The sequence below is a fragment of the Melanerpes formicivorus genome, unplaced genomic scaffold, assembly GCF_026170545.1.
Source record: "Melanerpes formicivorus ecotype bairdi unplaced genomic scaffold, bMelFor1.0.p_v2 SCAF_32, whole genome shotgun sequence".
In the NCBI taxonomy this organism is placed as follows: Eukaryota; Metazoa; Chordata; class Aves; order Piciformes; family Picidae; genus Melanerpes; species Melanerpes formicivorus.
This window is the reverse complement of record NW_027142384.1, coordinates 6,967,718-6,988,398: the sequence shown is the minus strand read 5'-3', so window position 1 is coordinate 6,988,398 and position 20,681 is coordinate 6,967,718. Positions and strand designations below refer to the sequence as shown.

The window sequence follows — 20,681 nt, the reverse complement described above, 5'->3', positions numbered from 1 at the left end:
GACCGCAGTACTGTGCCACCTCGTTGTGTGTTCACTTTGTGACTCGTACAGCAGAAGTTGTAAGGGCAGCCAAATGAGCTCACCTTTCAGAAGATGCCCATGTTAGAGGGGTTATCAGCTCTACAGCCATGACCTCTTGTGAGAGCATTGCTCAGTTGCCAACAGATCTGCAAAATCTGTGTGAATGTCACCATGTTTTGTGTGCAAGGGGTTTTTTTTCTCTGCTTCTTTGGTATAAATGTATTGAGATGGCTATCTTTGTGCACACACGCATGCAAACCAAGCTGGTTCACTGAGCACAAGCACAAGCCATGTGTGCTTAAACCAGTGGTCTTTATTCAGGCAAAGCCCCTGTTGAGTTTGCCTTGCTTCTGTAAATTCCAGAGCCTCAGTCCAGAGCTGGCAGTGCACATTTGTTTGTCTTTGTACTGTAATACAAATGGGTAATGCTTGTAATATGACTACCTTTATTTACTGATAGAAGTGCATAGAGCTGTGATAGATTTCTACGTGGATAATTATTGATTTCTTTTTTTCTTTTTTTACTTTCCCCTGCAAAACCATCTAAGCTCAATGCTGTTAGACCATGTTTTCAATTGATTTAGGGCTGAAGATGTTTCTTTTTTTCACCAGAAGTTAGTGAGGGCTGGCAAAATGGCATTTTCTTTTACAGGAATCTCCTAATCTCTGTCTAATTTTGTGTCACATGTGCTGCAAAAGCCCTGCTTAGGCTAGATTACAGCTATGGCCAGTTCAGTTCCTACCCAGTGCTTTATTTGCATCTTGAAAGTAAGATGTAGTGGTTTCCCCCCCCCCCTTTCCCCCTGTCTACTGATTTCCTATGAAATTTATATTTAGATATTTAAAAGGCATATGCAATTTTGATCCTGCATCTTAAAAAAAGGGGAGGAAAAAAAAAGCCCCCAAACCAGAGAGAAAGACACTTCTAGAAAGGTCTCAGAGCAGCAGATGTGCACCTAGAAAAGTAAGGGAGATAAGAACTGGACCCAGGCAACAGCCTGTCTTGGGACCCCACCTGGGTCCATTTCTTGTGTCCTCCACATGAATTCACATGGGAAGAGGTAGACAGAAAGGGCTGGGAGCAAAGGGCCTGGAGCTTGCTCAACCCAGTTTAGATGTATTGTGACCTCTCAAAACTGAAGGAGCTGTTGGTTCAGGAGCGAATGGAACTCACTTGGCATAACTTATCTTAGGCTAGAAATGAGAAAAATAGTTTCTAACCATGTCAGAAGAGAGGGTTTAGAGAATCTGTTCAGTAAGAATGGTAGGAGTGAGGTGTTTGGTTGGTTTCTGGGCAGGATTTTGTGTTTGTAGATGCAGATGGAGTTCATGCTCCAGGAAGGTCCTTAATCCTAGATGGAAAAAGAAAAAAAAAAAGAGAGAGAGAGAGAAAAGAAGATTTATATATGATGAAAAGGAGTGTGAGGATTCAGGAGAGAATAAGCTGGCCTGGTTTTAGTTCTAAATGGCTGTCCCCATACAGAGCCTGTGTTCAGTAGTGGGGGAATAAGTTTATTTTGAGGTTGATGTTTAGTGCTGAAAGTGACTGTCTAAGGCTGTACTTACATGGCCTTTTTCATCTGGTGTGAATGTGCCAATACCAAAGGGGCTGGTCCCCTCGACTTTGCTCTCTCAAATTGTTTTTCAGCCCATGCTTGGTGTTGGTGCTAGGGGGTAACGCAACCATGCAGCAACCTGGGTCGAAACGCTGACTTGAACAAAGTTTAACTCAGAAAACAAAAAAGGTAGTAAAGCTTGTTCTTGATAGGGTTAGTTGCATCATTTACCTTACAAGAGCTTCTGTCCCTAGTGAAGGCAGGGAAAATGGAGGTAGTCCTGAGTAGCTCTAGGGGGTGCAGTGTGAAATTATACCATCACTGGAGCCCTCAGTCCAAGAAGGCCTTGGGTCTGGAGGAATGCCACAAAAATGGTGAGAGGGCTGGAATGCCTCTTGAATGAGGAAAGGCTGAGAGAGTTGAGGTTTTTCAGCCTGGAGGAGAGAAGACTCCAGTCAGACATTATTGTGACATTTCAATATATAAAGGAAGCTTATAAGAAAGATGGAGAGAGACCTTTTTGCTGAGGCATGTAGTGACAGGATAAGAGGCAGTGGTTTTAAACCGGAAAAGCACAGGTTTAATTTGGACATGAGGAAAATATTTTTATGATGAGGGTGGTAAGACACTAGAAGAGGTTGCTCCATAGCTTAGGTGTTTGAGGTCAGGTTTGACGGAGCGTTGAATAACCTGATCTAATGAAAGATGTCCCTGTCCATGGAAGTGAGTTTGGATGAAATAATCTTTGAAGGTACCTTCCAATCCAAACCATTCTGTACTTCTACAAAATCGTGCCCTAGCCATGACAGAGCTTTTGTTTTCCAATCCTTCAGAGGGAGGAGTAGATGGAGGTGGCCATCTCAAACTTCATGCTTGCATATAGAGGTCTCAGGGTTTGGTGGTTCAGAGTTAGTCCCCGTGGCTGTGCCCTCATGCCTACTGCTCAGTTTCAGACAAGCCAATAGCAACATTGTCCTTCCCTTAAATCTCCTTGGCCCATAAAGCCTCACCACCAGGCTGTAAAAATTGCAGATGGGCTCCTCTCTGCTGGCAGGAGTTTTCACAGCAGCCTGTGTGAAATGCTTTGGTGACTTTCTGATGTTGGGGCAGGGTGATTCATACCTGGGTTTTTCTCTTGCTTTCTGCCCTGTGACGCTGGGGAGGTGTTTGGAGTTTTCTCTCCCTCCACCTCCACTCTCCAGCTACCCCTCTGAAATCTCTGTGAAGCACCTGTGTGATGACTCAGCCCCTTGGGAGACCTTTGGGGTATTTCCCCCGCCTCCTCAGTGGCAATTTCTCTGGTGAGAAAGTTCTGTAAGGCTTGGCCTCAGGTGCAGGCAGGCAGTGGACACAAAGGTCATGTACAGATGGGTGCAAAAGGGCAAGCGTGGTCCTTCAGGGTTGCTTTCATCAACCAGATTTGAAACAAGGTGGCTTTGTCTTTTTCTTTTGTTAATTGCACTATTGATTTAGCCACCATTTAGTTTCTGAGTTTTAGTAAAAGCAGGGTTAGGTGAGGAAGCATCCCTTGTGTTCAGGATCATTTTGCACCCAGTGCACATGTGGGTTAGGCTTTCATAGACTCAATGACCTCAAGCAGCTGTTTCCTAGGTGTTGGTTCCTTACTTGGATGCACATTCACTGCTTATGGCAAAAAAAGTGATGAGCACAGACCCCCAAACTGATACATCTTCAGTAAGCTTGAGTTTCCATCCCAAAAGCTGCATCTTAAACCACCTCTGCTGTAGGTGTTTGCTGCAGTGTCCACCAGCAGGAAAGGTCATTTTGTGGTTGGCTTAGTGGTACTCCATACGGACCTTTATAGTTGTCTTGGTCCTCCTGGTGTGCCTGTTTCATCCCACAATCCCCAAGCCAATATTACCTCTGCTGCTTTAGATGTTGTCTTGCTGCACAAATATTGTCTCCTTCTTTTTACTTCTTTGATAGCATGTTCTAATAGTTCTTTTTACTTTTCTTTACAGATGTATGTGGAAAGTATGACTGGCAGGAGCAGCTTACTCACCATTAGATAAGTATTGCAGATTACTCATCTTAGAGCAATGGCTGAGGTGGATATATTGTTTTATAACAGTGGTAGCATCATGCCAAGAGCCAGGAGCCTTAATTTCACCATCTGTGATTTCCATGAGCATGCTTTGGTTCTCTAGCACCCTTTCCCCCTTGGTTTGTCCATCTGAAGAGTTTGCAGAAAATGTTTTTCTTCCCCTGATGGGATACAGGGTATGGGACAGCTCATGTTATTTCAGGCCATATTTCAAGATGCCACCTTGTAATGATAGCTAGTAGCCTTGTCTCGTTAGTGGATGCCATTAGTGGCTTTCCTCGATTCTTTGTGGGTTTTGTTTTTGTTTTTGTTTTCTTTCCAGAGCCATTACCCCCTTCTCCAGCAGTACAAACAAGAAGTTGCAGAAACAGGTAAGGCAACTGCTGTTGCAGCATGTTAATTTTGAGTCATTAAGGGTGAAATACTGGCTGAAGTAAAGTGAAAAAAAAAATCCAGTTGATTCAGCGTCAGCGAGAATTGTACCTAGTGTGCTTGGCTCCATGAAACCACTCGGAATAGCTACGTTTGGGGACAGATTTGCAGGCCACCCAAGAATGTGTTCCTGAACCTCCCTCTGCTTCCAAAACTACTGGCATTACGGCTGGGTGAGCAAGAGCTGTTAAGATTTAGGAAGCTATGAGTGATGGGGAGGAACCTTTCCTTGGGGAAGATGCAGAAGGACCTGAGCTGTGAAAGTAGGGGAATTTATGGGATAGTTGGAGCTGCTGGGAAGATGTTAACCTAAGTGATTTGGCAGGGGGCTGTGATGGCTTTAGATGGAGGTGAGTAGATAGCTTGGAGTGGTGCAAAGAGCCATACAGGAACAAGGGAAATTTGGAGTCAAAAGGCAACATTCTGAGAGAGAGCATTGCAACAAGGGATGTGCCAACAATGGTAGTGTGCATGGCTCTGTGTGATGTTCCTGTTTGCTGTGTCACCAGGAACAAGTGATACCCCACTAACGGGTTGGACCATGATGATGAATAGCTTCAACACAAGCAGCACATCCCTTCTGCCAGTACCACCCTGGGGCAGGAGCTTCCAGTGAAGCATTAGGTGTGGAATCTGCTTTGCAAAGTGTTTTGTGCCAAGGGCTATATGGTGGTTTCAGTTCTTCAGGATGTTGTGCCACTGGAGTAAAGAACTGTGTCCTGCTTGTGCTATAAAAATAGATTACATTTCAGCTGGCTTCAGAAACTGCTGTAGAAACCCCTGCATGACAGCTTAAACATAGGCTCAATTAGGTCCCTGAGTAGTAACGTGGAAAATGCCAATAAGGGCCTTTTTCCTTTAGAGTGTATCAGATACTTGTGTGCCATGAGTTGATCACAGGTCTACACTGTTCTGAGTGATAATCTGGTGTTGCCCTTTGGAGAACAAATGGGGATTTGGCTTTTGGGGATTGTGCAGCATCAGCTGGTGAACACAAGGATAGAGGCATCAGGATCTTACTGGTGTGTTCTGCTTTGGACATGTCCTTGTACAATGATGTGCCTAAAGTGCCCCCTTAACTCCAATGGATGCTTTTAAACATCACTTGGTGGAAATACTTCTGGGGCAGAAGAGATAAAACTCCAGCCCCTGCTCTGCTCACCTTGCATCTCTGGGGTCAGGATTGCAGCTCAGAGGCAGTGCTTCCCTGTGGGCGGCCTCAGCCATACATATTCAAATCTTGCAGCCAGGCGTGTCACCTCACTGTGCCTCAGGGCTGAGAGCCATGGGGGCTTTCCAGCCCCACCAGCCATTATTAGTAAGAGGCTTCGCGGGTGGTATGTCTTTGGGTTCAAGCTGTGAACAGCCAGTGGACTCTCAAAGCTGCTGCTGAGCCTTACAAATAGTACTGCAAAAAAGTTTCCGAGAAGCAGAAGAGCTTCCCTAAATACACAAACTTGGTGTCCAGAGCTGCTGAGGCGTGCGCCGGTGCCAAAAGCCTGCTGAGCCCATGAGGGGATGCGTGCTCTTGCTGTCACTTGGAAGCCTCAGCAGTTAGCAGATAAGGATAAAGAGGTGGTTGCTAGGGTTTTGCTTCTTCCCTGTCTGAGAAGTTGGATTTTTGGGGCTGCTTGTGGGTTTGTTGGGGAGGTAGAAGAATGTAGAGCAATATGAGTGACTTGCATAGTAACTCAAACTTGTGCCAGCTGAGCAGCAGGATCAGGGATTATAGATCCCAGGGCACCTGAAGTCCAAGCTGGTTTTTAAATCACACAGGTCATTTAAAAAGAGATAATTAATTTCCCAAGTTACTCAGTAATGCCAACACACATTCCTGTGAATGGCTCATGAAGCACTTGCAATTCTCTTTCATGAAGCACTTGCAATTCTCTTTCATGAAGCACTTGAAGCCTCCAACTTTTGCCAAAGGTAAATGTCCTATGAGGAGAAAGTTATCCGCCCATGCAGCATTTTCTGTCTGGGAGTCTCAGGGTGTTTTGCTGAGATATATTAATACAGATGTGCTGAACATACTACTTAGATCTGCATGCTCTGATAACCATCCTCAGGTGAAGTGAATCCCTCTGGAGCTGTTTGAGATGTTGCCGTTCCCAGTTCCCACCTGCCAAGTTTCTAAAAGCTGCTGCTTGCGGAGGCAGGGCTATAGGATGCATTCATCTGCCCCTTAGCCATTCTGCCATAGGAGTACAAGACCGTCTTTGCTTACAGGGAGAGCTGGAGCACAAGTTGGGGAAACCAAAATGCCTATTCTGCCTCCCCTTGTTGGAGGGATGGGGGATTGACCTCTGGAAGCACACCAGGATGGATCAGATACATCTCAGATGCCAAAGTTAGGCTTTGAGAGTAGTTCTGCCCTCTGGAAGTCACTGCTCCTTTCCATTTGAGTAGTTGGTGAGGTGGGAGACGTTGCATGGCACCCCTCCCTGTAGGTCAGCAGGGCATTTGATTTCTGCTGTACTCTGTTGTCTGTGGGGTGTAGGGTGTGATGGTTCTGATGAATGAAATGAATTGCACCTTCATCTTCCCTGGCTCTGTGGTAAACTCTTCACCAACTGCAAAATCTGTCTATGCTGACTTCTTCAGATGCAGACACTAATGCTGCAGACAATTTGTTTTGGATCAGATGAGACATGCCCCTAGCCAGCTCACTTTGAAAAGAATTTTTTTTTTATTTATATATATATGTGTATATATGTATATGCTTTAGGTGGCTATAGGTGAGGGGAGATGAATCCCACACTTCCTGTAGCAATGTCCCAGGCTATGGTGGTCTGTTTGGTGGTAATTAAAGCAAGTTTTCTGTGTCCTTTAGCAGCAAGACTTAATTTCCATCCATTTCTGATGAAAAAATGTGGTCAGATCAAGGCTAGTTTGGAGAAAGGAAAACTGTTACAGGTCATCAGTAATTTGGCAGCACACATCACTCACAGGCTCCACACCAACTGTAGCTGTGGAGTTGAGAAGGCAAGGGCTTCAAGGCATGGCACATGGACCGTGTGAGAGATTTTCAGGAATAATGTTGCTTGAGGCAGCATGGGGAAGGCAGGAGGTAAATTCTACTCTCTTTCCCAAAAATGTAATTAGTTTTGTGGCAAAAATTGCTCTGAGACTTGGCTCAAGGGTTCCATAATTTTAAGGCTTGCCATTTTGATTCTGGTACATAAGTTACATAGAAGAGTTTCCTAGGTGTTTGTCTGGACAAATTGTACTGGGCAAGTGTCACAAGATGCTTTGATGAAACTGTAGTGGTCCATCATGAATAGGCTTACCAGTGGCCATCTAAGAAGCAGACATCTGAAATGTATTTTAAATAGTGTCAGGTTTTTGTGATGGCTTTAGAGGAAAAGCTTACAACCGATGGGAAGCCAACAGAGGAATAGTTGATGCTTCAGTCAAATTGACAAGATCAAAGTCTGCCTCACCATCTCAACACACATCATCCTCTAGGCACTAGACCAGTCTTGGGGAATTCTGCTCCCTCTCCTTATGGCCTCTCCAGGATGTTGCTGTGCTGCTGCTTACCGTCAATCACAATTGAACTGGCCTTGTGAACTTTAGGATGCTCATTGCAAGGAAGGAGCACATTGAGAGGGTATTGTGAAGTTTCTCCTTGGCTGATTCAGTGTGTTTTCACCAAGGATGAGGTCACAAGCTCTTCTGCTCATGTATCCCATTCCCTCATGGAGAAGCCATGCTGGCTCAGTCATCTCTTCCTGTAAAGCCAGAGCCCTTCACGTGCTGGGCCAACACTGTCTTTATTCTGGTGATAATCTTGTACATCTAATGGTTGTGGCACAACAAAACTGAAGGTATCCCACAGGATACCACCTAATACTGCCAGATTGAAATGAGAGGGAAAAGCTGCCTTTGCTTGGGCTCAGCTCACCTATATCAGTTTCTTCACACTGCAAGGGCTGATGGCATCGGGGAAAGTGTTTACTGGAATCATAGGGGTCAGAAGGGGGAAAAATAAGCAAATTAAGTCCTTCTACTTAACATGCAAAAGCATTGGGTCATAGTTGTGGAAGAGGTAAGGGAATGTTTCATCCTGCACCTGATTCAGCTGGGCCTCCCATCCTGCTGTAAAAAACAGCTCTTTCCTTGGATTTTTGCCAGCGTTGTCTCCAAGCCCCGTGCACTGCAGCTTGTCCCGGCATGTGGCATGGTGTTTGTTTGGGTGTGGGTGCTTCAGGAGCTGGGCAGAGTCTATTTTTGCCTTCCTGATAACAAAACATCAAGTCTGCTTTATGCTAGAAAGACCAATGAGGAGTGGGGCCAGCCTGGCTGAACACAAGACCACAGGCAGTGTTTGCAGTGGGGACAGGAGGGATAAGGAGGGCTGTTGGCCATGTGGGCTACAGGTGGCCCCCTGTGCATTAGGACATGACAGAGACCTGTCATTCTATCACATCTGTGAGCATCTGTGAAATTATTCAGGCTGGTTGTTATGTCCAGGTGTCTGTATGCTTGGGACTGGAGAGACTGGGGCTTACTTTCTCATTACACCTCATTTTGCCTAGGTTGAGGTGTTGAAAAAAAGAAAAAACAACTAAAGCTGGGCACAAAGTACAACCTCTTGTTTTCCTGGGCTGTCTGCTGCCTCTGGAGGACCTCAGACATGGGAGCATGGGTTGATGGGCACTTGGCAAGCAGCCTTGAGCCAGAGCACAAGGACGATTGTGACACTGAGACCTTGCTGCATCCCTTTCTGGCCACATCCCTTTTCCTCTCTCCCTTTCAGATGGTCTGTGGTGCAGGTGTACAGGGGCTGGCTCTGCCATCTGCACAAGTTACAGTGGCAGCAGACTTCGCCCCTGCAGGGGGAATTTTTCCTGGATGTTGCAGTGGCTGAACAGTTAGTCCAGTGCTGATGTTGCAACAGATCTACAGCTGTATCTTGATCAAGAAGGAGAAACACCTGCACTGGACTGTGTTGAGAGATGTCCCAAGTGGACAGCAACCCCAGCCAATAGGTCCCTGCAGTTCCAATGTTCTGCCTGTCCTAGTTGCCTTTCCCAGACAGTGAAGGCAATGGCAGCCTGGGCAAGGAGGATGACAATCATTTGATTGTGCCTTGGAGCCTTGGTTACTGTCCGATTTCTACCCTCTTGCCTCCCCTAGCTTCATGTTTTTCTTTGCATTTGGAGCTGCCGCCTGAAAATGCTCAAGCTAAACCCTGCGCCCTAACGGTTGCTCATCTGAAAGCGTGGAGCCAGCTCACAGCAGCTGCTAAAATAGCAGAACTGAAGTGGGGAATGAAAAGTGAGATGGTGATTAAGACCTGATTTCCTGTTGTGGCCCCACAGGGTTCCTGCTGGCGATGGGGACGTTGGTGGCATTGACAGCCGTGGTGTGAAATGTCCCAGCCATGGGCCTTGGGCTGGCTGAATCACTTCCAGGTTGTCCTGTGTTAGTTATCTGAGTACTTTGTGAATGTAGGTGAGTGTGATAGGCTGGGCTTGGAGACATGATGTGGGTCCTGTTTTAGGAAGGGAGGGAGGCTGGGTAGCACTGTGTGAGGTGATCCTGGCTGAGCTGGGGTTGGGAACAGCTGTGGTGAGACACCGGCTGGGCCTGTGGCAGGCTGCTGTTTGTTGGCTTGTAGTATCTAGAAGAGCTGAAAAAGCCCGCAGGATTTGGGACACTGGGAGCAGCAGTCCTCTGGCTGTTTCTGCAGTCTCTGACAATAAATTGCTTTGGACCCACCATCTGTGACTGGGTGAGAGGAAATGCAAGGGAGAGAAATTGCCATTGAAGGGATGGTGAAGCTAAGTGTTAGAATAAACCTTTATTAGAATAAACCAAACCAGATTGGAAGAGACCTTCAAGATCATCGTGTCCAACCCATCAACCAATCCAACCCACCCAAACAGCTAACCCATGGCACCAAGCACCCCATCAAGTCTCCTTCTGAACACTTTCAATGATGGCGACTCCACCACCTCCCCAGGCAACCCATTCCATAGCGCAATCACTCTTTCTGTATAGAACTTCTTCCTAACATCCAACCTGAACCTCCCCTGGCGCAGCCTGAGACTGTGTCCTCCTGTTCTGGTACTGGGTGCCTGGGAGAAGAGACCATCATCAGCCTGTCTACAACCTCCCTTCAGGTAGTTGTAGAGAGTGATAAGGTCACCCCTGAGTCTCCTCTTCCTTGCTACAAGGGCACACAGGTTGTTCATCTCTTCTACTGTTTGGTCCCTCGTGTACCTAGATGTCATAAAACAGCAAATACATTAGAATTAGTTTCTCTATTGCACCAGAAGTTCTTGCAAGGAGGAAATGGCTGGGTGCAAAGGAGATGGTGAGCTGATGGTTGTTCCTCTGAGGACACTATTTCACATGCACTCACTAATATCCAGTATGTGCCAAAGGCAGCTTCTGGTTTCTTTCTCACGCTGGGAGTGCAAATCGCTGCTCTCCCTTGTGTGCTCCAACAGCTCCTATGCCAGTGCTGTGGAGGTTTGAACCTGATATGTTTGAACAATCCAGATCACATTGGTGTAAACTGATAGGAGTAGTGTTGTGCAACATGGAGATGGGACTTTCCTACATCACCTCGTCCTTTTGAGAAAGCCAGTTGCAAAACCCACTGCAAGGATGCCAGAACCCTGTCAGCCACAGCATTTACTCTGTGCTTAGTGTTACCCATCTGATAAAAGAGCAGCTGAACAAGCCCCTTGCTGCCACAGCTGGTGGCAAGGGAAAGGAAGGAGGACAGAGAGAAGGTTGTTGTCTCGGTGCAGAGCACCTGGAATCATCTCCTCCATTTTTGCAGTGGGAGCCATAGCTCCTTCCCCTCTCTGTGCCCCCTTCGTGGTGCCTGGTGTGCCAGGGGCTTGTGGTAGGAAATGGGTCTTTGCTGTGGTCCCACCATGGGCATGTGGCCCACCAAGAACCTTGAGCACATTCCCTGCTGGGTAACCTCACAAGGAGCTGCCACATGCTCTAGAAGGTGGTTATTGCAACCATGTGGCAGGGGGACGAGAATCAGACAACCCCAAATCTGCAAGTCCACCTCTGTAATTGTGGTCACCCTCCCGATCTGGCCTACCTGAGGGGGTTCAGGAAAGACATTCATCTCATGTGACCATGCTTGTGTGAACTTCTGTACCCCTCAGCAACACACCTCCTTTTTCTTTCTGAATTTGAAATTCACAGCAGCTGCCATCAGCCCTGGTGCTAAGCCCACCACGTTCTTTCACAATCCATTGCTGTGCAAAGGACAGTTGCCACTTAATTCAGCACTGTCAAGGATCACTGCCTGAAATTCACTGCCATGTAGCATTTGGCCCTTTTGGCTTTTCTTATCTCCTGAGGTCTTCTCCAAGGCTGCTGCTTCTTCTACATTCATGCAGCACCTGGCATCACCAGCATGGCTGGGACAGGCTTCTATAGTATGGCAGGCACATAAATGTCCTGCTCATATCAGATCAGTATTAAGGAAATGGAAGTAAAAATGTAAATAAGCTTTTTGCAGAGCAGGTCGGCACAGGGGAGAGGCTCTGTCTTTGGTGGTGTCAGGGAAGATGTACTGATGCACAGCAGCTGAGTTAACTGCCCCAAACCCATAACCTCTGTTCCCATTTCTTTCCTCTGGTCAGGCATATTTCTCTACCATGTGCAGGGTGGGGTGTGCATGGCCCACAAGTGAAAGCTGAGGAAGGGGGCAGATGCCCTGAACCTTATCATTACTGTGTGAGGAGGGGGAGCTTGCTTGCAGAGCTGCCATGGATAAGAGGGACAGTTTACATTCTGTTGATTCCTTTTTATCCCTGAGGAGTTCAAAGTGCTTGCAAGACTACTTTCACAGTGCTGAGAAAGGGATGCGCAATAGGTTTTGCATAGTATGTCCTTCCCTGCCAGGAGAAGAGCACCTAAGCACTACAGCTGTGGCACTGGGAGACAGAGTTCCTCAAAGGCAACCACTCCTGCTGGCAAGCAAAGCAACACCACAACACAGCATCATTTTAGGAGTCTGGAGGAAGAGCTGCCCAGGATTGTTTGGAGTGTTTTAGGAATTATTTCAAGGAAGAGTGGGTTGAAGGAGAGGAAATAGCACAGGCATGGGAAGATCAGCAACTGCTTTGAGCAGGGAGGCCAAGGATGGTGTTGCTGTGATAGCAGGGAATAGACTACAGATGAATTTGCTGTGCAAAGTACTATCATCCTGAAAGATCTCAAAGGTCTCTTCCAACCTGGTTTATTCCATTCCATTCCATTCCATTCCATTCCATTCCATTCCATTCCATTCCATTCCATTCCATTCCATTCCATTCCATTCCATTCCATTCCATTCCATATCAAACTAAGGAGGAAACAGCACCTGGCTGGAGGAAAGAATTTAGCCTTGGTCTAATGGCATCAGACATGTTCCTTAGTCCTGGTTCCTCAGCCTAACAGTGTTGTAGAAGACCTGAAGACTGTGGAAAAGACAACAAATTTACTCCAGAGGTGTATTCTTCTGGGATGATCCGAGTGCCTTTAATTAAACTTCTGCAGCCATGAATGGCAGTTCTGCTGTCAGCTGCAAGTCATGGCACAGGAAGGCAGCAGGCTGTGCCACCATCCTGCCTTTCAGGTAGTGATCTTGGAGTAAGGAGGATGGGGCAAAAGTGTGGATGAACTGTTGCAAGAGGAAATATCTGCCACAGTGAAGAGGCAGGAGAGGTTGGCCAAGGTGGTCCTAGTGTCCACGCTGGGCTCTGGAAGAGGGCAGGCGTGAACAGCTCACTGTTCATATCACTGAGGATGTCATCCAAATAGCAGCTCCACATCCTGCAGTGCCTTTCAAGATCTCTGCTATCTTGGATGGCTACTTCAGTGTGTGGCCATGTTCGTGACCATGTCTATCAAGCAGTACTGGCATATGGAGCTTGGGAGCTACATGGGAGAGCAGTCAAAGGAGACCTTGGCTGCCATGAGCTGTTTCTAGTATCCTTGCAGCTTCCCACCTTTGCTCAGTCTGAAGTTGGAAGATGGTGCTCACACCTTGCAGCATGTCCAGCCCAGGTGCTGCAGGCTACACTTTGATGTTCCTTCTCTTTGCCAGATATGCCTGCTTGTCTTACTTGCCAAGCCCATGTTCAGCATGGTGAGTGTCAGCAGCGGAGCCAAAGAATCATCAGTGTGTGTTGGACTCTGTTTGCAAAGCCTGTGGAAAGATGGAAAAGGTCATTTAGTCTGGTGCAAGGGAGGAGGAAAGGGGCATAAGGAGCAATGCCATGCAGGTTTGTCACATTCCCTGGAGGAAAACAAAGCATCTCTGCAATGATAGAAGAGCAGCAGGGAAATAGCTGGAAAACGAAAACTGTCTTGCCCCTTAGCAACCCTCTCTTGTATCTCTGCTGTCACGTGTCTCTTCTCCGCCAATAGAAGGGAATAGAAAGGGAAGGAAAACAACCAACCAACCACAAGATGGGTTTTGAACAGATGCCAAGATTGATTTAATTGTATGCATGAAATTCGTTAACTTCCGAGTGATGTGGCTGCTGCACAGCACAAATGACGAGCTGCGAGTGGCGATGGCAGCACAGCACCAACCTGCCTAAAGGTTCAGCAGAGCAGAAGGATTGACCTACTTCCATCAGCTCTGTGAGGAGCACAGGCAAACAAACACCCTCTGCTTGCCATCGCCGCGCTCCCTGGAGGCCTGCACACCCCTCTGTGCAGGGTAGAATGCTCCTTCTGGGCTGGGGGGCTGCCAGGGAGCCCTGCATCACCCACGGACTTCAGCACAAGCCCAGGGCTGGGTAAAGGGCCATGTGCCCATGGGAGGCAGCTCACTCAGAGCAAGGATGCTTGACTGCTGTTTTCTGGCTGTCAGTGATTTTCTGGTTCTCTCACCTATTGCACCCATGAAAAAGCACCCTCCAGTATTCTCTGATAACGGGCCTAAAATGCTGTTGCAGTTGATAAGGGTGATAAAATCACTTATGCACACTACCATGGCAACCTACAGCAATGGCTCTTTGCTCTCAATATGTCTTTGGTGTGAGCACAGATGTGTAGTTTTGGCTGATACTTGCCTGGGAATTACCCAGATCTAGAGGGTGAGGGTTTGGCTTTGGTTATGGGCTCTGCTGTGGATCTGTCCTTGCTGGCCGCCTCTTGGAGCAGGGGCAGCTTTCTCTTGCACCTTGATGTGAGCCCTGGCAGTGCAGATTGCATCTTGAAAGAGTTGTCAGCACTGAGGATGAGGCTTCTGAAAAAGAAATTTGTTTCCAAATGAATTTCATAATAGTCATCAAGAGGAACTGCTAGATGTCTGCTCCCAGCCCCACCATCATGCACATGTCAAGTACCAGGATCCTCCCTGCAGGCAGTGACCATAGCATCCCTATTAGGTTGGCATGGTGCCTCCTGGCCAGGTAACCTCCTAGCTGGAGCTCAACAACTGAGTTGCATGTTGATGATGCTGCCTCTGGTACAAGCCACAGCTTGAACTCCTCCCATTCATGTGGCAGTTGTTTCCACTGCTAATTAGCGTCAATGCAAAAAAAAAAAACCCTGAAAAACAAAAGCCCTGTGGAATTAGAAGTGTCTGTCAGGTGGTGAAGAGAAGAAGATCTCCTGAGCCATGAGGCTGGCAGTGATGTTCTTGTGGTAGGGAGCATTTCCCAAGGGCTAGAAGAGACCAGCAGAGATGTTCCTGAGGTACTCAGGTATAAAACTGTGATCTAGGCTGTACTGAAGATCTCCATATAACTAAATGAGATGCTGACTTGGGAGGGAAGCTTAGCATCAGTCTCTCCTGATTATCAGTGTTGACCCCAGATTGGTAATGCCAGACCTACCACACAGATCATAGTGGAAGTCAACTAACTTGGTGGGGAACTTGCTACTTCAGTGGGGAAATGAGACAAAGCAGCATTGGGGAACTTGTCCAAGGTCATGCAGAGGAGATGACCGAGAGTTTGTTTCCCACCATTGAAGCTTTGTCCTTTTCCTCTTCCTGTGTTGAATGTGGTTTCTTCTGATGCCACAGGACCCCTCAGCCAAAGCAGAGAAGTGTCACTTAAGTGGGGAGATGAAATAAGAAATGGTACTTCACTGAGCAATGCTGAGAAATTATACAGGAATGAAAAACATAGGACAGATGGTAGGAAACCAGCTGTCTGCTTCTGAAGAGAAGACATCTTTTCATAGCACTGAGACTGCCTTCAGGATTCATGATTCAGCTTTCAAGTCAGTTGTTGATAGTGGGGATGTTTTCATTTTGACTTCATCTGTTGACAAGATGGTAAAAGCTCTGTGAGGACACGTATCTCTCCATCAGGTATGACTAATTGTACTGGGACAGCCACGTGTGCAATAACACTTCTGTTTTTCTCTGGAACAGCTCCATTACAGACTGCCTGGTAGCTGAGCTCCAGCAAGCGTTTTTATGGGAGTTTGCTGATTGTGCAGCCCAGATAACCTGTGAGTGAGCAAACACGGAAAGCATTGAACATTCAGCTCAAAACCCAGAAGCAGGCTTGTTTCGCTGCTCATCTGAACCCAGCCTTCAGCCGTGTGTCGTCAGTGCTTTTCAGGAAACTGGCTCATCTGAGGCGCGTCATCTGGCCACCGATTGCTCTGCTTTAGGGACAGCCACCAGGGCCTCGGCGAAGGCCAGGGTTTGCGGCTAGGTGCCGCTGCCTTTGCGGTTCAGTGCTGTTCTCTGCTTTCTCCATCTTCTCCTTGGAGATCAAAATTCAGTCCCTTCAAAACTGGTGCTTTTTGGAAAGAGAGCAAACAGCGTGACTTCTCTCAGAAAACGTCCCCAAAAAACCCCAGCCCATTGCAGAAGCTGGCAAACACTTTCTCTAGATGCTTGATACTATTCATCCTGTTTCTGCAGGAGCCTAGGGATGAATTTAAACTTCTTGTAGCTAAACTGATTGCCCCCCCCCCCCCCCCCCCCCTCAGGGTAGCAGTCATATATATACATGAAAGCCATACTTGCATCCTGTCAGCACAGATGAACCTCTGACCTCAATATATCGGCTCAGTGGTCAACAGCCTTGTGCAGAAAGGGCTTTGGTGTGCAACTCTTCCACTTGGCAGAGTTTAATCTCTATGTGGATTACAGCAGAAGGCTCTGTAGAAGAGACTATGCAACTTTAAAGCTGTGCTTGCCATTGACAGAAATCATTGCTTGCTCCTCAAGGAGGCTTGAAATCTGAAAACCGCACTAAAAGCATCTTCGTGGGCAACCTCCCCAGCATAAGAAGGTAGCAGAGATCTTCCTCATCTCCTTTCCCCAAGGATGGAGCTCATCTTTCCTGCCAGCAGCAAAGCACCTTTGATTTAGGAGTACAAGAATACTTCCATCATGATGCCAGCATGGGGCCATAATTTATAGTTGGATGTTAGAGGAATTAGTAGTAGTCAGAAGGGTGCTGCAACAGAAAGTATGACCATGTTCTCTCAAGGGTGAACTCACTACAGATGAGGCATCCCTTCAACTCTTCAAAATTAAAGTGTTGACCCATGGCCAAGGGTAACCTGTTGGCTTTGAGGGTGGTTCCTCTTGCTCCTGTTGGATGGACCATGGCGGGAAGAGGAGGCATGCTGGCTGCCAGTTCGGCTCTAAAAACGATGTCTGTGCAAAGTCCGTCCTTGTCTGGACTCCAACTGGCTGCTGTGCACAAGGCCTTCACACAGCTTCCTTAACAGGCTCCTTTTCACTTTTTCCAGGGACTTGCACTGTGCCTCATTTCAGAGGCATCCAGTGAATTAACATACTGTTGCTGCTGCCTGGGTAATTGCAGGCCTGGGGTCTGCTCTGCTCTGACAGTTCCCAGCTTCCCAGACAGAAAGCATCCTTCTCCAGTAAACAAGGCTGCAAAGTGTTGCTCTAAAGCAGAGCTCAAAGGATGGAGGAATGGGAGGGTTGAAAGAAGAGGGAGAGGCTGATTCTGAAGGCATCTCTTACTTCAAGACCTCACCTACCGAGGAGGAGGAGGAGATGGGGTTTATAATCTTTATTTCTGTACTAATATACTAATTTTGACTGAAGCTGTGGTTTCTCTTGCTGATTCATACAGACCTCAGTATAGGTGCAGTTACAGAAATTCAGGCCAGCACAAGGCACTGCAGGGCTCAGAAACTGCTTGAAATTAGCCATGCTGGGTCTCATAGGAGTTTCAGCAGAAGTTGAAACTGAGTGATCTGATACCCTCTTCTGTACTGAAAATACAAACCTGTGAATAGGTAGGTATAAAAATGCTTACTCTTCTCAATTCTGAGCACAAAAAAAGCCCCATGTGTGGATAACCTCTTAAAGCCCTTTAAGGCCCTGTGAGAAGAGACCACATCTCAAATTACATTAGCAAGCGTATCTTCAGAGCTGGACAGGTTTCATAATGTGCATACACGTTTGCATTTTTAATAGATGTTACTTGGTCAGGACTGACTTTCAGGGAGCTGTAGAGAGTGATAAGGTTCCCCCTGAGCCTCCTTTTCTTCAGGCTAAATGACCCTAGTTCCCTCAGGTGCTCCTCGTAAAACTTGTTCTTACGCCCTTCACCGGTTTTGTTGCTCTTCTTTGGATTTGATCCAGCACCTCAATGTCTTTCTTATAGTGAGTGGCCCAAAACAACACAGTATTCAAGGCAAACCCCTTCTCTCTCACATCCTCCTGTCTTTGCCCACCAAGTGCATGTGACACTTGACTTGTATGGATTCCTCTGAGAACCCGGAGCTCAGCAGCTCTCTCTGTAAGGTCCCTTTTCATCTCCTTCATTGTGACATTTCCTGTCTCTTAGCCACATAGGTTATTTTGACTGGAAGCAAGACGTTGCTCCAACAGCCTTTACAATACAAGGGTTGGAGAGTGGGGAAGGGGCATGTTGGCAGTACAGTTGCTCATCCCGTGCCAGAGCACTGCAGGTTGCAGGGCAGAGGGAAGGCTTCTTGAGGCTTCTGCATCCTGCGGTCTAGAGGCTGCAGTCTTTGGCAGTACAAGGAGTCTTTTTGTCATCTGTGCTGTGCACAGTGCTTAGGAAATCCTGCTTGTTGTGTAAATACGTGCGTGTATGGAGCAGGGAGGAGATGTGACTGCCCTGCAACACTTCTGTGTATTGCACCTGAGATGCGGGGACAGAGGTTCCTTGGCCACCAATGCCCAAACTGAGATGGACAGCTGTGTGTGGGTCACTGTGAGACTGCATGGAGAAGTGGGGTTTGTCATGTCCTGAGGGGAACATAAAGTACCTTTTGAGCCTTTATGGCTTTGGGATGTGTTTGTTTCTCTCAGGTCTTTCACTTGGGGGATATTGCAGTCCCCAAGCACTGAATAATTTCCAGTCTTGCCTCCAAAAGCTCTGCATTGGTGGCAGTGAGAATACGGCTTGTAGGACTGCAGGGATATCAGATTAGTCAGTTGTGAGAGCAGACCAGGTCACTCATGACTTTGTTCAGTCAAGTCGTGAAAACATCTAAGGATGAGAGTACAGCAGCCAGCTCCCATCTCTTGCCTGTTATCACATAGAAAAAGTTTTTTTTAACATCCAGTCTGTACCACCTTTGTTTCAAATAATGTGTGTTGTCTCTCATTCTTCTGCCAAACACCCCTGTGGAGAACCTAGCTCTGTGTTCTCAGTAACCTCCCTGCAGGTGCTGGGGACTGCTGGATCCCTGAAAGCCATCTTTTCTCCTGGATAAACAAGCCCAGTTCCCTCAGCCTTTTCTCTACAAGTAGATCTATGAGTCCCTGGCCATGTTGGTGCTCTTCCACGGGACTTGCTCTGGTTTGTCAATGTTTTTCTTGTACAGGGGTCCCAAAATTAGGTGCAATATCTAGATGTAGTATAAGGAGTGCTGACATATCTCACATGTGCTCCTGCAGCCTAGGATGCTGTTGATCTTCTGCTGCAATTTCTTTCCTAAGGTCCCAGTTGGCCTGTAATCCCAATGACTGCCAACCCAACCCTCAGCATCAGCAGAGGTGCTCAGCTGCAAAGTTAGGCTATGCTTAGACCTGTCACTGTGCTTGCAAAGCCTGAGTGCAGCCAGGAGAGAAACATGCTTGTCACTGCTGATGTTGTGGGCTTCAGGAGGGAGAGGGACCAAGACTGTACAGATAAGGCAGTGCACTGAGTTTTGCAGAAAAATACAAGGAGGTGTAATATTATAATTGCCACTGTCTCATTTTACTCATCTGTAAAGCAAGTTTTTACTCACTGCTGTGCTCCTCCTCCTGCAATACCAGCACAAAGGCTTGTTGAACAGATCTCACTTGCTGTGCTCACTGCTGGGGATGAAGCACAATTCCTGGTAGCCATGTGTAGAGGAATTGTGTATGCATGTGTGTATATCATACTGAAACAAAACGCTGTAGTTTCATTCAGTGCTGCCAGCAGTTAGTGTGTGAATTTCAAACCAGCAAGCTGTATTCTTTAAGATTCAAGAGCCTTGGGAAAAGATCTCTTTTTAATCCTGTACTAGTTTAAAAAATGCTGGGGTTATTAGTGCAGCATTGTAGAAGTAAAAGACGAAAAGGAGACAGAGATGACAGAAAGAGCCTTCCAAGCCTTTTAAAGGTTTTCTGCTTTTCTGTTCATCTTCTTTTCAGGAAGTGAGACTGATTATATATATGGGATAGGAATGAAACCACATATCACAGGCCACTGTCAACTTCATGAAGTGACCACATTGAAAGAGTAGTGAAAGATGTGTTCTTACTCGCACCTTCCTAGCCTGTAGGAAACCTGACTGTGGCTTACAATTGTAGTAGGGTGAAGATTTGCATTTTCAGGTCGGCGGTTTTCCTTTTTACTCTTCCACTTCTTGCAAGCTAATTCAGTGCTGTGTTAATTGTGAATCTGGAATGCAAATCAACTCACCTGCTTGTTTTTCTTTCCTTTTCAAGTTTTCTAACTATGGAAGTTCTCCTGAGGAGCTGCTGCATCCTGCGCTGCTGCCCTCGTGATGGGACATAGGACTGAGAGTGAGGAGGAAGTGCAATGTGCTACTGCAAGCTGCTTTTCTGAGGAGAGAGACTTTCTGGCATGCTGTACAGTGCCAAAAGCCATCGTATCCCTTACAGCCATAATCCTTATTCTTCCTTTTTTTTTTTTTTTTTCCAGGACACATGGTATTTCCTGTCAGAGCAGCTCTGTATGCAAATCAAGGTGCTATAACAACAAAAATAAATATCCTGAAAGCAATCACACCAGTAGACTCAGAGCGCTGGGGAATTCCTACTCACCATTTTCTAATCTTGTCTTTTTTTTTTCAGTTCTGTACGAGATAATATTATTTTGTCTGCTCTTTCTTAACAGTCTTTAATGCTCGTCCTGCCAGACCTCTTGCTTATGAGTTACAGTGCTTCTTGCATTTTGCAGGACTCTGTATCAGTCTGCATGAAAAGGCAGTAAGGACTGGAAACTGGAAGTAACAGTTCCTGTATTTCTGCTCTGCATTGCTCTGATGCATTGCTCGACCGACTGGAAAGATGGGCAGAGTCCAATGGGATGGCTTTCAACAAGTCCAAGTGCCGAGTGCTGCACTTTGGCTATGGCAATCCCATGCAGAGCTATAGGCTGGGGTCGGAGTGGCTGGAGAGCTCCCAGACAGAGAGGGACCTGGGTGTGCTGATC

At 46.9% G+C, this 20,681-nt stretch overlaps 1 long non-coding RNA gene across 3 annotated transcripts in view; it reads left to right on the top strand.

Moving 5' to 3' along the window:
• Nucleotides 1-20,474, top strand: part of LOC137449740 (uncharacterized) — a 106,449-nt gene extending 85,975 nt beyond the window's left edge. For 2 of the 3 annotated variants that reach the window (XR_010989475.1, XR_010989476.1), the window contains exon 5: nucleotides 3,560-4,882. This is a non-coding gene — a long non-coding RNA (uncharacterized lncRNA). Of the gene's footprint in view, nucleotides 1-3,559; nucleotides 4,883-19,951 lie in introns of those variants that run through there. The other variant, XR_010989477.1, reaches the window with a different exon arrangement.
• Nucleotides 20,475-20,681: the final 207 nt, after the last annotated feature.